Below are 13,609 nucleotides of genomic sequence, written 5' to 3' on the forward strand. Positions count from 1 at the left end.
AAAAAACGAATAAGAAATAGAGGAAAATTTCAGTATATTAAAAGCACTTCTTTGAAAATTAAGTATAATGAGGTGTACAATAAACAAGGTCAAACAAGTTAATTTGAAAAGATGAAATGAGGTGAAAAGGAATTAAAGGAGATTGCTGGAACAGATTTATTCACTTACTGTATGATGATGTCATTAACAAATGCTACAGCCACATTATGGGCAATTGACATTACCAGCAGCCTAAATGGTCTTTGGACAGAAGAGATTTCCTATTGCTCTCCTCAATGGGCTTATTAATTGTATTTCTGAGCACCTTGGAACAAGCCAGGAGGATTTCCATGAAGAATTTGAAGCCATATTGCCTTTGAAGCCTGGCCTTTCAGGAAGAGGTGACTTCGGAGTCTTGCTTTTGATTCCATTGGACTGGGTGTTAGAATGAGACTATTTTAGAAAATGTGAAAGGGCTAAATTTGACATTTGATTCACCCTATCCTGGGATTTTAAACTGTGATGTAAATGAGTTTGAAACCGGTCTTTCTTCCATTTTCTCTTTTCAAAATGTAATACAGTTAAATGACAGAGATTAATTACTAAAGTAATTACTGTTGGAAAGCAAAGGGACAGTTGTATGAGACAGTCTTTCTTGTGATGACTAAGTATTTCTTGACAATTTTGCTTAATTCTAACCAAGATTATTCTGTGGGGCAATATCTGCCCTCACAAGGGCACACGCGCCTTGAGGCGGTCCACTCGGGGAAATATTAGAAAGAGATACTAGACGGATTGTAGCAGTCTTCACCCCCGGGGGTCTCCCCAAGGACCTTTTCCCATGGGCATGGGAATAAGCCCCTCCCTTTGGTCACCTACCCTGCTTTCTGCTTCGTTTGCTGGTGGAGGCTGAGCCTGGTCTGACTTATGACCCTGCATGGAAATGAGCACATAGAGTGTAACATGAGGTCTTCCTATTTCTGCCCCCCTCCCCTTAAAACATGCTTGATGTATCTAAGTGCAAAAGGACATCACTGCAGAGGACACCGAAATGGAGCCCTGGATCCCTGTGACTTGGCTCTGTAAGATATACCAGCGAGGGACACATGAGCCACATAATAAAACTCTGCAATTCTAAATACTTGTACATTTCCCCATGAATTAATGTTGGACCATCATAAAAAAAAAATGAATGGATGATCTTGAGGAAAAGGCTCACAGATTATTGACTAAAATAATTGGCTTTCAGATCCCAAGTATCCCTGAGCCACCCTTGACTCCACGTCCTCATTGCCGTCTTCGTTGTGGCCGCTTCCCGGGACAGGATTACGAAGTGCTGTTAACGTTAGCCTCAGCCCCGCATCCTGATGACAGAGCGGGCATCCTGGAAGTGGGCCACATGAACGCTGCAGCCCGTCGCAGGCCACCGTGACAGAGACAGTGGGGCTCCGTCAGGCAGTCCCCACCGGGGCCCCGCAGGTCAGGCCACCTCCTGGCAGAGGTGGTGGGCAGCGGGGAGAGGAAAGGAGAGCAGAGCATCTTGGACAAAGAGATGAGCTGAGCCTGAGCGTGAAAACAGAGACTCACAGACTTCCAACACAAACTTACAGTCACCAAAGGGGAGAGCTGGGGGGAGGGACAAATCAGGAGTTTGGGATTAACACACACACACTACTACATATAAAATAGATAACCAGCAAGGACCTACTGTATAGTGCAGAGAACTCTACTCAATATTCTGTAATAACCTACATGGGAAAAGAATCCAAAAAAGAATGGATGCATGTATATGTATAACTAAACCACTCTGCTGTACACCTGAAACAAACACAACATTGTAAATCAACTAGACTCTAATATAAAATAAAAAATTAAGTTAAAAAACAAAAACCAAAAAAAGGAGCAAAACTGAAGATCCTCACAATGGCTTTTGAGTGGCCACAGTGTCCTCACTTGGACGATGCTGTACCATGAGATCAACTTAAAGATGGAAGCATCTCATCACTGCTGATGGCATAAAACAGGGAGCCGATGAGGAGGAGGATGGAAAAGGGGGAAAGGAGAACTGGGGGGACAGAGTTAGAGGGAGGAGGGGGAGGCGGAGAAGATGGAGGGAAAGTGCCGGGAGGAGCAAGAGGACGGTGTCAGGCTCCGCCGCCCCTTCCAGGTGTCTTGCAGGCATGATTTCATCCGTGAACCATAATCAACTTCCTTAATGAAATACGTAATTAACATATTATAATTGTGGTAAAGATGATTTTGACAGAAATCATTTTCCATATCTAATACTATGCTAATTTAATCTGTTCCTTACTCCCCGACATGACCTTTAGTGATTAAGTTTCATGGCAGAATTGTGTTTTTTTTTGGTTTTTTTTTTTTTTTTGATGGATTGATTTATCCACAGTGGTTGAGACCCTTCTCTTGCCATGGCTGTCATTTTCTCTCCCTTGAAAAATCTCTCACTGCCACGCGTACACACACAGGCATATACATGCACAGAGAAAAGTGTACATGGAACAAAAGAAAGAAGAGAGGTCTTTCTTCCTATGACTTTTAGAAAACTAATCATCAACCAATAGATACTGGAAGGTAATGGTTAGACAAGCCCAAATGAAAATGTTATATTTCTCCTAAAAACCTGGGTTCCGGAGCTTCTATTTTGAGTCATATGGGTGTGGCAAATGTGATTAGTATAATTAAAACAAAGCAAATCCATCAAACTATTTGATCATCCAAGGTATGAATAAAGAGGTAGAAATACAAATAATGTATGAATATTTGACCAGATTTTCTATCTTATACTACACTTAGTTTTGTACCCTTTCAACCTAGTTATGTTCTCTCCAAACAGCCTTACTGAATCATTTTCTAATGATATAGTATATGCATATAATTAAGTAGAAGTGGCTGAACTTTCTTCTTCCCTTATTGTTGACAGCATGAAATAGATTTGGACCTTAAAGGGATACAAAGTGTTTCATGATGATTTGAAACATGTGGACAGCCAGACACCAATGGTACATTAGGCAAATATTTTCCTTCAACTTATAGTTAGAGAGATGCTGTGCAACATAGCCCAGAACACATATATAAGAATTTCATTTCATTTTTTAATGTATAGGATACATTCAATCTATTCTGTTTTATTCTATCCCATCCCATCCCATCCCATCCCATCCCATCCCATCCCATCCCATCCCATCCCATCCCATCCCATCCCATCCCATCCCATCCCATCCCATCCCATCCTATTCTATTCTATTCTATTCTATTCTATTCTATTCTATTCTATTCTATTCTATTCTATTCTATTCTATTCTATTCTATTCTATTCTATTCTATTCTATTGCTATTCAAACCTAATCCATCCTAATCTATTGTATACTATCCTATTTCCATCCTATACCATTAAAAAATGCTGGTCAAGGGCAAATAAGTCGATTTCACGATTTTAATGAGTCTAGACTGTAATCAAATGTTACTGGGTGAAGCAGTCACGTTCCATCATTACGTTCTCTAGGCTTTTATGTATGATTCCATATCATACGCCTCTGTTCTAGCCAATTCCTCCAATGATGACAGAAGGCTGTGTGTAAGTAATTTTGTCAGATTTAGGAGGTTACACTTAGAATGGGTAGATTAGGAGCTTTTAATTCTGGTTCAACCTTCTCAGTACTTACCTACGGAAGTTGTCAAGTCATTCATGTTATTGTCTGCCTTATTTTCCTTATGTGTCAAATGCACTCAAAATTATAAACTGTATATGTCATAATTTGGAGTCATAACTAAAAAAATTATTGTGAAAAGAATAAATTGGATATGTTCAACATCGAAAAGAAGAAATTTTGAAATACTAAAAATTGATAGTAACTGCCTAACTTGTTTCATCTACGTCATAATTCAGAGGAGTTAAAAGAAATAATTGATTGAGATAATTGTATTAGATGTTCGTTGTATTGGCTTTTATCTATAGGAATTATACATGAGCAGCATTTGGTGCCTGAGCGGATTGATCTACATATCATTAAGATGAGCAGAAGTTCACTCTGCCATTTCTAGCTCTTTATGTAAACATCATGAAAATAGCAAACTGTATACCTTGTAATTCCAGATGAGAGGTAGTATCTGCAAGTATATTAAAAAGCACATCAAGAACTACAGCCGGAATTTTATCTTGTGACTCACTTCCTGATAAATTGGTCATGTTCAGCAGTTCTGAGAACTTGAATACTCTGACTTCCATATAAAGAGAAGGATTATTTCCTTTCTTCTGCTAACTTTGGGCTCAGCTTCTTCTTCTTCAGAGTTGTAGGTTGTTTCTTTGGGATCTTTCTTGCTTCTTAATGTAGGTGTTTATTGCTATGAACTGCTTTCTTAGAACTGCTTTCGCTGCATTCCTAAATTCGACATTTTGACTTTTGTGGGATTACGCCTGTGTCTGCATAGCTGAGTGATCAGCCAATGATTTGGGCAGAGGTTGTGCTCAAATGCCCTGCATCTCACCCTTGCCAATCAATCTGTGTGTGAGTTGGGGAGCACACCCCGAGTTCAGCCACTTCTCCAATAAGTCTCAGCTTTTACTTTCTTCTCAGACCTCTCCAGTCTCCCTTGCACGTGAGCATTGTTTCTAGCCAGCCAGAGATGTGCAAGGTGCTTATCTCTCTCCCTCTATGGCCTTCTCATTTCTAAGATCTCCCCATCTAATTTCTGCTGGTCTGATCCTTGTCCTAACCGAGACTGCAACCTGGGCTAGAAAAGCTGTAGGTTTTTCCCGCTCATTTCTTAATAAGTTTGTTGCATTTAATGACTATGCCATCTTGAGTTTTCAGCCTCCATTCCAAGTTGACTGTCCTCTTCTCCGTGGCAGCAGGGTGTTTTTCAGGGCCATTCCTGCCCTGGTAAATCTACTAGGTCATGAACTGGGTGGGGGTGAAGGGATGGAACCAGTTCCAAGTGAGAGGGCCAGATATTCCTACAGTTTTTACCCAATTTTAGTAGTTTTTCACGATAAATACTTCTCAATTTGTTGTTTAAATTTGGTCAGTCTTTAGAGCCCTGAAATCCTTGTTTTATATGCGTTCATATTATTTATGTGGGAGATGATTTGCTTCTTCACACTGCCATTGTCTGAATTCCTTCTGTCAAAACCTGATTTAAAGAAGATTTTTATTATGTCAAAGAGAAGGGTGGGGATGACTTGTCCTTACCCGGTTCTCCTAAATTTCCTTTCTCAGGATTCTCTCCCAGGTCACACACTTGCAAAACAGCTTAAATGTTTGTCTCGTGTGTCAGCAAACATCATGGTGTCCTAACACCTTCCTAGCATCCTAGGAACTCATTTTTTCACTGGGAAAAATCATTTTTCACTTTCCATCAGCATGCCTGGGAAGACTGAAACTGTTTTTCGCTCAGCCGACCCATTACACAGAAGATAAAATGGGCCAATATTTTTTTCCTTCTTATAAGTGTAGAGAAACCATAAAGTCTGTCATCTTAAGAGACTGTATCACTTACTATGTGACATAAAGGTTTTCTTTTCTTTTCCTATGGTTTTTTTTTTAAAATTCAGTTGAAATAAAAGTGCTTTATAGACTCTAACATCGTAACACTTTTTTGATAATGGTCTGGCATGAAAGAAAGAGCTGAGGGTAGGGAATCGTTGTGGCCTAAAACATGATAAAATGTTACTATAGGGAAACCAACAGTTAAATTAGTTCTCAATAAGTATAATTCATCTGCTTAAAATTAAAAGCAACTTAACTTTTAGAGCTTTCCATAGTAGACTTTTCAGGTGAATAAATTAACAAATGAGAAAAAATGCTTTGTATCTTTACTTTGTGTTCAAATGTATGGTAAACATAACTCTAGATAACACACCAGAAAGAGAAGCGCTCAGAGAAATTGGGACTGGACATTACAGGATCTCTTTTTCCTTTCCTGGAATGTCAAAATGAGACAGGACTAACTGATCTTTTCCAAATTTATAAAACTAATAGTCCAAGTCAAAGAAAAGAGGGAAAGCAATGGCTAAGCGAATTCTTGATCTTACACAAATCTATTTGTGTTTTCCTTGGAGCTTCAGGGCTGTCTGAGTCTAAAGTATGTTCATCAACAACTCCTCACTCTCTTAAATGTAAGTTTACTTGTACTAGGATAATAATTAGAAATATTGATAAGATTTCCTTTTTTAATTATTTTTTATAAAAGGTCCATTTCTTTTATTCTGATCCTCTCCTTCATTAAAACTGAGCTATATTATCTCATGAGGCTGAGTTATATTTTCTTTGAAGGGAGATCATAAAAAGATCCACTGGAACTAAGATTCAGATTCTAGGGTTTCAGGTCGTAAATCAGGGCTCGAAATCCATGGCTTTCTGTTGCAAGAGCAGAAACTTGAGAGAGATAAGACTTTTGTTTCTTCATCTTCTTCTTCTTTCCTTCAACAGCTTTTCTTGAAATTTCAGGGGGAAAGCACATATACAGTAGCTATCGCTGGGTGATCTAAAAGTCACATGAAGAGAACTTTCTCTGTACTATGGAGGAGATGCAGAGAGTGAGACATCCAAGAAGAGACCTGAATGTTACCTGCCACTTCCAAGGATTAAAAACCACAGGAGGGGAAAAAGGGGTGGAGAAAGAATTGATATCTCACCTCTGGCCACTTCTTAACCTAAAAGCCAACACTAAGAGCATGGACCAGGCCAGTTTCAGTGTCTTTAAAGATGTAAATATCATCACTTCCTTCCACCCTGATGAAAACCACATTGCAAGAAAGGAAACATTAGCTACTTTACAAAGTCCTCCCAATGCAATCTGCTTTCTGGAGTCATCTCACCAGTAGGGTCCAATCTTCCTGAATTTGCATTTGCATAACTAAGAGGAGACCCACATGAGATTCTTCCTCAATATGAAGATTTATTTCAGAAGGATTGAGAATCTGAAATCTTGAGATGGCTTCAGTTGTCCACTTATAGTCATAAAAGACACTAGCATTTTCATTTTTGCATTGAGGCAGGCACACCGTTATACACCTAGAACTTGGGAACTTAAGGTTCTCAAGTCGTATTGCCTTATTCATGGTAGGTAGGAGAACATACAACTTCAGTCAGGCAAATATAACATTAACTCAGTGAGATCCTCCCTAGAATTGAGCAATATAAAGAATGAAAAACAACATATGAAAACCTAGTTAACATTTTCCAGAAAAAAAATACATGGGCTCCATATTCTTTAGAAAGAAAACATATCATGGAAATTGTGTTTATAAGTGCCAACTACTGTGACTTAATAGCAAGAGCCTGAAGTTTCTCTCTCTTTTCTAAATAGCTGATAGACGAGGCAAAGGAGATTTATCACTTTTTAATCAAGCTCACGTCAACTTGTGAGGTTTATTTCAGTACAAATCTGTTGACCAAAGTCCTTTTGGAAGAAACTGGCCCTTGGTGAAGCTTAAGTATTCATGGGAAATTTCACAATCAGCAAGGACTACTCCTCGGGCTTAGCGGCCACAATTCAACTAGGAAGGACGTCGTGCATTCTGGCGTTTCCTCTGTGCCTAGCATATTTATGGAAATGCGCTTAAGATCAATCTTTGTTATTTTAAAATCCAGAGCAGCAGGTCTCACTGCCCAGAGGGAAAAATAAATCTTTCGAGACTCCAGTTGAACCCCAAACCAATGGACACTGCACCCGCCACCTGACTGCGGTTCCAAATGTAGGATTCAGAAGGCCTCTGAACAAGACCAATGGTGTCATCAACTCTATGGAAATAAAATTAAAATGTGGACTCTGGTTCTTGTTATCAAGGTTCAATAGATTTCCTTTTAATAACAATCAAGACTTTTATTAAGTTTTGGAGATGAATCTCTGTGTGTCTCTGAGAAGTTGGAGGTATGAGGAACAAAGGAGAAACTCAAAGAATATGTATTAAGCCCAGAACACAGTTAAACTCACCCAGGTTTAAAATGACCCCCATTTGCTTTTCAAATGCTGCTTGCTATTTTAAAAGTTTACTCAGCTATGGTAAAGATCCAAAAAAACACCCATAGCCTTCATGAGCTTGAAACAGAGGTCAACAGCCTTGTGAATGGACATACGGGGAGATCATGGGAGAGGTCTGGGCTGGGTGTGAGGGTCTGAGAAGCCCGGGCAGCAGGCCTTGATAGCTGGAGCCTCAAAGGTTAATGCAGAGCCCACGGTGGCCTTGATGGGTCCCCTGGTCCCAACAGTCCTCACGATTCTAAGTTCCGCTAGGCTCCGCCAACCAAGTCCTGACTCTCCCTCCTCTTTGAATGGCCCCTGTGTTTTGCCTTTGATTCTTCCTTGTGGTTTTTCTGTGCCCATAACCGTTTTCCCCTGTCAATACCCCAAGCATTTTCAACGCCCCTCATGCTAGGAAGTCTTGTCCGTAACATACATGACACAGACTGCAAGCTTCATTACCACCTTGCATTCCCATGCAGCTTTGTTCCTTTCCTGCTGCACAGAGGTAGGGGTTCAAAGCTCCTAACAGGAACAGAGGATTGATGGGGAGGTGGGACCGGGCAAATGGTAAGGCTACAGGGGTCGACAGGAAGACGGTCCCAAGAAGATGCACCCAGCATCCCTTTTCCCCCCTCTTATGGGCTAAATGTGTCTCCCCCAAATCCCTGTGTTGAAACCTAACCCCCAAGGTATGGATGGAATTGAGAGGTGGGGCTTTGGGGGATGATTATGTCAGGAGGATGGAGGCCCCATGAAAGGGACTTACGTTCTTATAAAAGAGACCCCACAGAGCTCCATTGCCCCTTCCACCATGTGCGGACACAGTGAGGAAGCACCGTGTATGAACTGAGAAGAGGACTGGAATCCCCTCTCAGACCCGTAATCTGCTGCCCCTGGATCTTGGGCGCCCAGCCTCTGGAACTGTGAGAGAGAAAAGTCTGCTGTTGACGTCTCCCCGCGCCCCCAGTCTGTGGTAGTTTGTTACAGCAACCGGAACGTACTGAGGCTCTGCTGGCACCTATCACCATCTGAGACACGCTCCTTGTGCCCTGTGTTGGTGAACGTGACCCCAGGGAGAGAACTGGACACTGGCAATGCCTCTTCCTCCTCCCATCCCAGGTCCCCAAATCCAGTTAAGTGACGGTCTCATTTCTGTCGGTTCCTCTTCCCTTCTAACTTGCTAACTGAAGCTCTTTGGTGTCTATCTTTACCGCTTCTTGTTGGAGTATCTTGCAGCCTTCCCTCTCATGTCTGTCTCGGGTCCTCTGGTGTCTGCACCAGCCTCTGCGTTGTTGCCAGAAGCTTCTTTATAACCACAGACGTCAGTGTATCACTCTCCTCTGTAGAAACCCTTTCAAGACGTGCCTACAAGTCAAGGACAGTACACCAGTGGCTCTGTCATAGCACGGGGGACATTGAAGCACACTTACTTACTGTCACATCGAATGCCACCTTTCAGGGTCGAGGAGGGTGTCCTTTCTGTGTTTCGAGTGTCAAGGTGGGGACGTGGAAGGGACCCCCACATGTCGCTGGACCAGAGGAGGAGAGAGCTTTCAGGGGCTCCTGTGCATGTGGGTTATGGGGCAGAACACAGTTCCTATTCCTCAGAGGAGGGACATGAAGTGAGGGGTAAATGAAAGCATTTGAAATTGATGACTAAAGGCCATTGATCATCTTCACAACGGAAGTTACAGGCAAATGGTGATGTTGGAAGTTGGATTGGGAAGGTGAGGGGGGTGAAATGGGCAGTACAAACTGTCTCTAGAAGTGGGGAGGGAAGGTAAAGTGGGTGTGTAGCTCCAGGGTAAAGTAGGGTGAAGGGAGGATTCTAAAATGATTTTTATTAATAATTAAAAATAAAGAATTTAAACCTGCAGGCTATAGTAACCCTCCCTCTCACGCTCTTTGCAGAGCACCTGCGAGGCTCTGGGCTCTGAGGTCAGCCCATCACTGGGGAAGCTTGTTACGACCTCACAGAACCATGATATACCAACCAGGGTTTTACAGAAAAACCGCATAATTAAAAATGTCACTATTATTGCAGCACATTTTCTTTATAGAGGAGCAGGTGGAGGCTAGGACCTGGGGGCAAATAAATACCTCTTTGTTGTTGTAATATAAAACAGGGTTGTTTTTTAAAATTATTATTATGACTTAGGGCATTTCATTAAAATTGATCAGCCAGGTTTAATGCAAGATTGACTGCTGTGAATTTGTAAACTTACCTTAAAGAAAAACCAATTTGTGTCAAAAAAATCTGTAAACCAATCACTCAAGTAACTATTAGAACGTGAATTTCTGTACCATGTGAACTGTGAGGGGGGGAGTATTTACACGCTGTGTGTCTATGACTGGAGATATGTCAGCAGCGCTGGGGACACAGGTGTGTTGAGACAAGTGGCTAGATTTTTGCTCCTTTTCACTGAAAGATGACACCCATGTCTGTTTGCTCTATTCGACGAGGCCCTGATATGTGGAGAACACGTGCTGAGTGGTGTGTAATTTGAAGATAAACAGCATTCATTCACCTGCTAACTCTTCAAGTCCGTAGCAGAGGGTAATATCTGAAATGAAGACACTGTGGGGAGATTGTGACAGCAATTCTGTTTTCTTGGAAGATACAGTCTCTCTTTAACTCAATGTACATAGGGATGTAGCCAAGTGGTGGGCCTGAGTCGATCCCCTTGGCATATCCATTTGCTACCTGAACATTAAAAAAGAAAAGGGAATTGTCACTCTGCTGTGAATGGGTCAACCACAGCAGACATGCTTGGCTGTCACCCCACATTCAGTCCTGTCCACACGCCCACCTCGGTGGGCAGGTTTAAGCTCTTCCATGAGTTTCAGGGAAAGCACCTCCTATTCCAGCTGTTGGGGTAAATCTTGATTCATCTGCGCCAATCATGAACTCAGATTACCGTAGTCTTGGTTTAGAGATAGTCACATCATTCGAGTCTGGCTAGAGAAACTTCTCTCTAGTGGGGGTTTTGAGAAGGGTTTTCTTGCTCCTGAGTTAATGAAACAGGAAACGGTTGCTTTGTTCCTGGATGTTATCTTGTCCAGATGTGGCTCTAAGCCTCTCTGGCCATCATGGGCGAGACTGGGGACAAAGTCAGCCTGTTGAACAGCCTGGGGGAACCAGGAGATGAAATGAACCGGGCCCTTCCTTACTTCACCAAGATGCTGAAGCCACCAGCACTGGAGCCCCTTTAAGCTTCTTGTCACATGAGAAAACAAATCACTTGTTTAAGCCAATTCGAATCAGGATTTCCCTTCTTAAGGCTGAAGTATTCTTTTTTTTTAAATTTATTTTTTTAATTAATTATTTATTTATTTATCTATCCATCCATTTTTAGCTGTGTTGGGTCTTCGTCCCTGCGCGAGGGCCCTCTCCAGTTGCGGCAAGCGGGGGCCACTCCTCATCGTGGTGCGCGGGCCTGTCACTATCGCAGCCCCTCTTATTGCAGGGCACAGGCTCCAGACACGCAGGCTCAGCAGCTGTGGCTCACGGGCCCAGCCGCTCCGCGGCATGTGGGATCCTCCCAGACCAGGGCTCGAACCCGTGTCCCCTGCATTGGCAGGCAGACTCTCAACCATTGCGCCACCAGGGAAGCCCAAGGCTGAAGTATCCTAACTGACACATCATCTGCTGAGAATGATCACCAACAGGAACATAAATATTGCCACCCATTTGGGGCTGGTACTATTGAACGTTTAATGAAACTTACTAGGATGAAAAAATGCTGATTACTTGTATTGATGATGCCATTCTCTGAGGGAAACTTAGTGCCCTGGTTGATAGACAAATTTCCTAATGAGCTTGGGTTAGGAATAAAAAAATTATAATATGGAAAATTATAGTAAAACATATATGGCAGCATTGACTTGGAAGTAGCTTAAGTCTACAAATAAACTTGAATTAATTATTGTTAAGACTTAGGATAAGCTGAGTATGGTTCCAGGTGCTTTAAACCCAGGTAAGGCAAGATCAAGCAAATAGGAACACCAAGGCCCCATGGCAAGTAAAGGACAGAGCTGAAATTCACACCTAGGGAGTTGATTCTATAGTGTGTGCTTTTTGTCATTAAACTAAAGAGCCCTACAACATTGTAGGTCAAGGGTCAGTGGGCCAACTCGTGTGGTTCTTTGTCCAAAGGCCATGAAAATGGCACATGGTAACCCTTGTTCATGTCATGTCATTTGCTTAAGATTTAGGCATCCCTGTACGAAAAACACTGGAGTGCATCCAAACTAAGACAATCAAATGAATTTGAAAAGATTGGAATATTAAGGGTCACTTATATAAGAAAATAAGTTAAGAAAATATAAGAGATTAAATTTCTTTAGACTAGAAGAGACACATTCTGAGGTTTCAAAAATTTGAAGTTTTGTTGCCAGAAAAATGGCGATCAATGTTCTTTATAATAAGATTAAATCCATTTTTTTGAGCTCTTGTAACATGCCAGGCACATACTGTTTATATTCATTTTTGTTCCCCAGGAGTCACAGTGGCTTTACCCCTGCTCATTTTTTTTTCACTTCTGTTCCATTTCTGGTCACAGTGTTATTTACCTCATTTTTATACTAGTTATGACATCTTTATTTTAATGTTAACATACATACATGTATTGTTTAAACATAAGAAGGGTGAATTATGCCAAAATTAACTGTGTCATATTAACGGAAATTGATGGATTATTGTTATAAGTAAAAATACTTTTTATTGATGATGAAACTGTTACATGTTCATTGTAGAAAAACTGGAAAATAGAAAAAAGCAAAATAAGTAAAAACTTAAAATTTTGTTGAAGTCCAAAGATAATCACTGTTGATACTTTATACTGACACAAAAATACATGCATGTGTATTTAAGTATTACAAAGATGGACTAGTTCTGTACACGGTATTTTGTAATCTGCTTTTTTACTTAACTAAATCTTCAAAAACTTTTCTATTTCAGTAAACAGTTATTTACAATATAAGTTGTACTTCTTGCTAGCAAGGTATACATCATTTATTTTATTCAATCCTCTAATAGTGGGCATTTGCTTGTTAGTTATTTTCAGTTTTACTGAAAATTTGAGTACAAATTTCTGGTGATTAAATCTTTGGTACATTCTTAATTAACTCCTGGGTACAGATTACTCAAAGGGGAATTGCAAGGTCAGATCGAATGCATGTTTTTAAAATTTTTGATAATTACATGCTTGTGGACATCAGTGTTTCTTCCTTTTGAATTGTCAGTTGATAAATTTGTCCCTTTTTAAAATTGAAGAATTTGTATTTTATATTAATTTATAATATGTCTTTACATGTTACAACTAATAATCCTTTGTCCTACATTACAAATAGTTTACCCATTTTGTCTCTTGATATTTAATTTTGTTAACTGTGCCTTTTGGCAGAGTAAAATCTGTTGGACATTTCCTTAATAATTTCATTCTTTTCTTTTTGCTTAAAAAGAGCTCCTCAATTCCAGGTGTCTATATATAAATGGATATTTTCAGTCTTTTTATGGTTTGATTTCCTTGTTACTTTCTGATTATTTTTATATTATTGCTATTGTTTATTGATTTTAATAGCTTTTGCTGATTTCAGCTGACTCTTGGTTTTCTCAGACTGTCATCAGGAATTAATAATTCTG

Source organism: Eschrichtius robustus, chromosome 14, assembly GCF_028021215.1.
Source record: "Eschrichtius robustus isolate mEscRob2 chromosome 14, mEscRob2.pri, whole genome shotgun sequence".
Lineage (NCBI taxonomy): Eukaryota > Metazoa > Chordata > Mammalia > Artiodactyla > Eschrichtiidae > Eschrichtius > Eschrichtius robustus.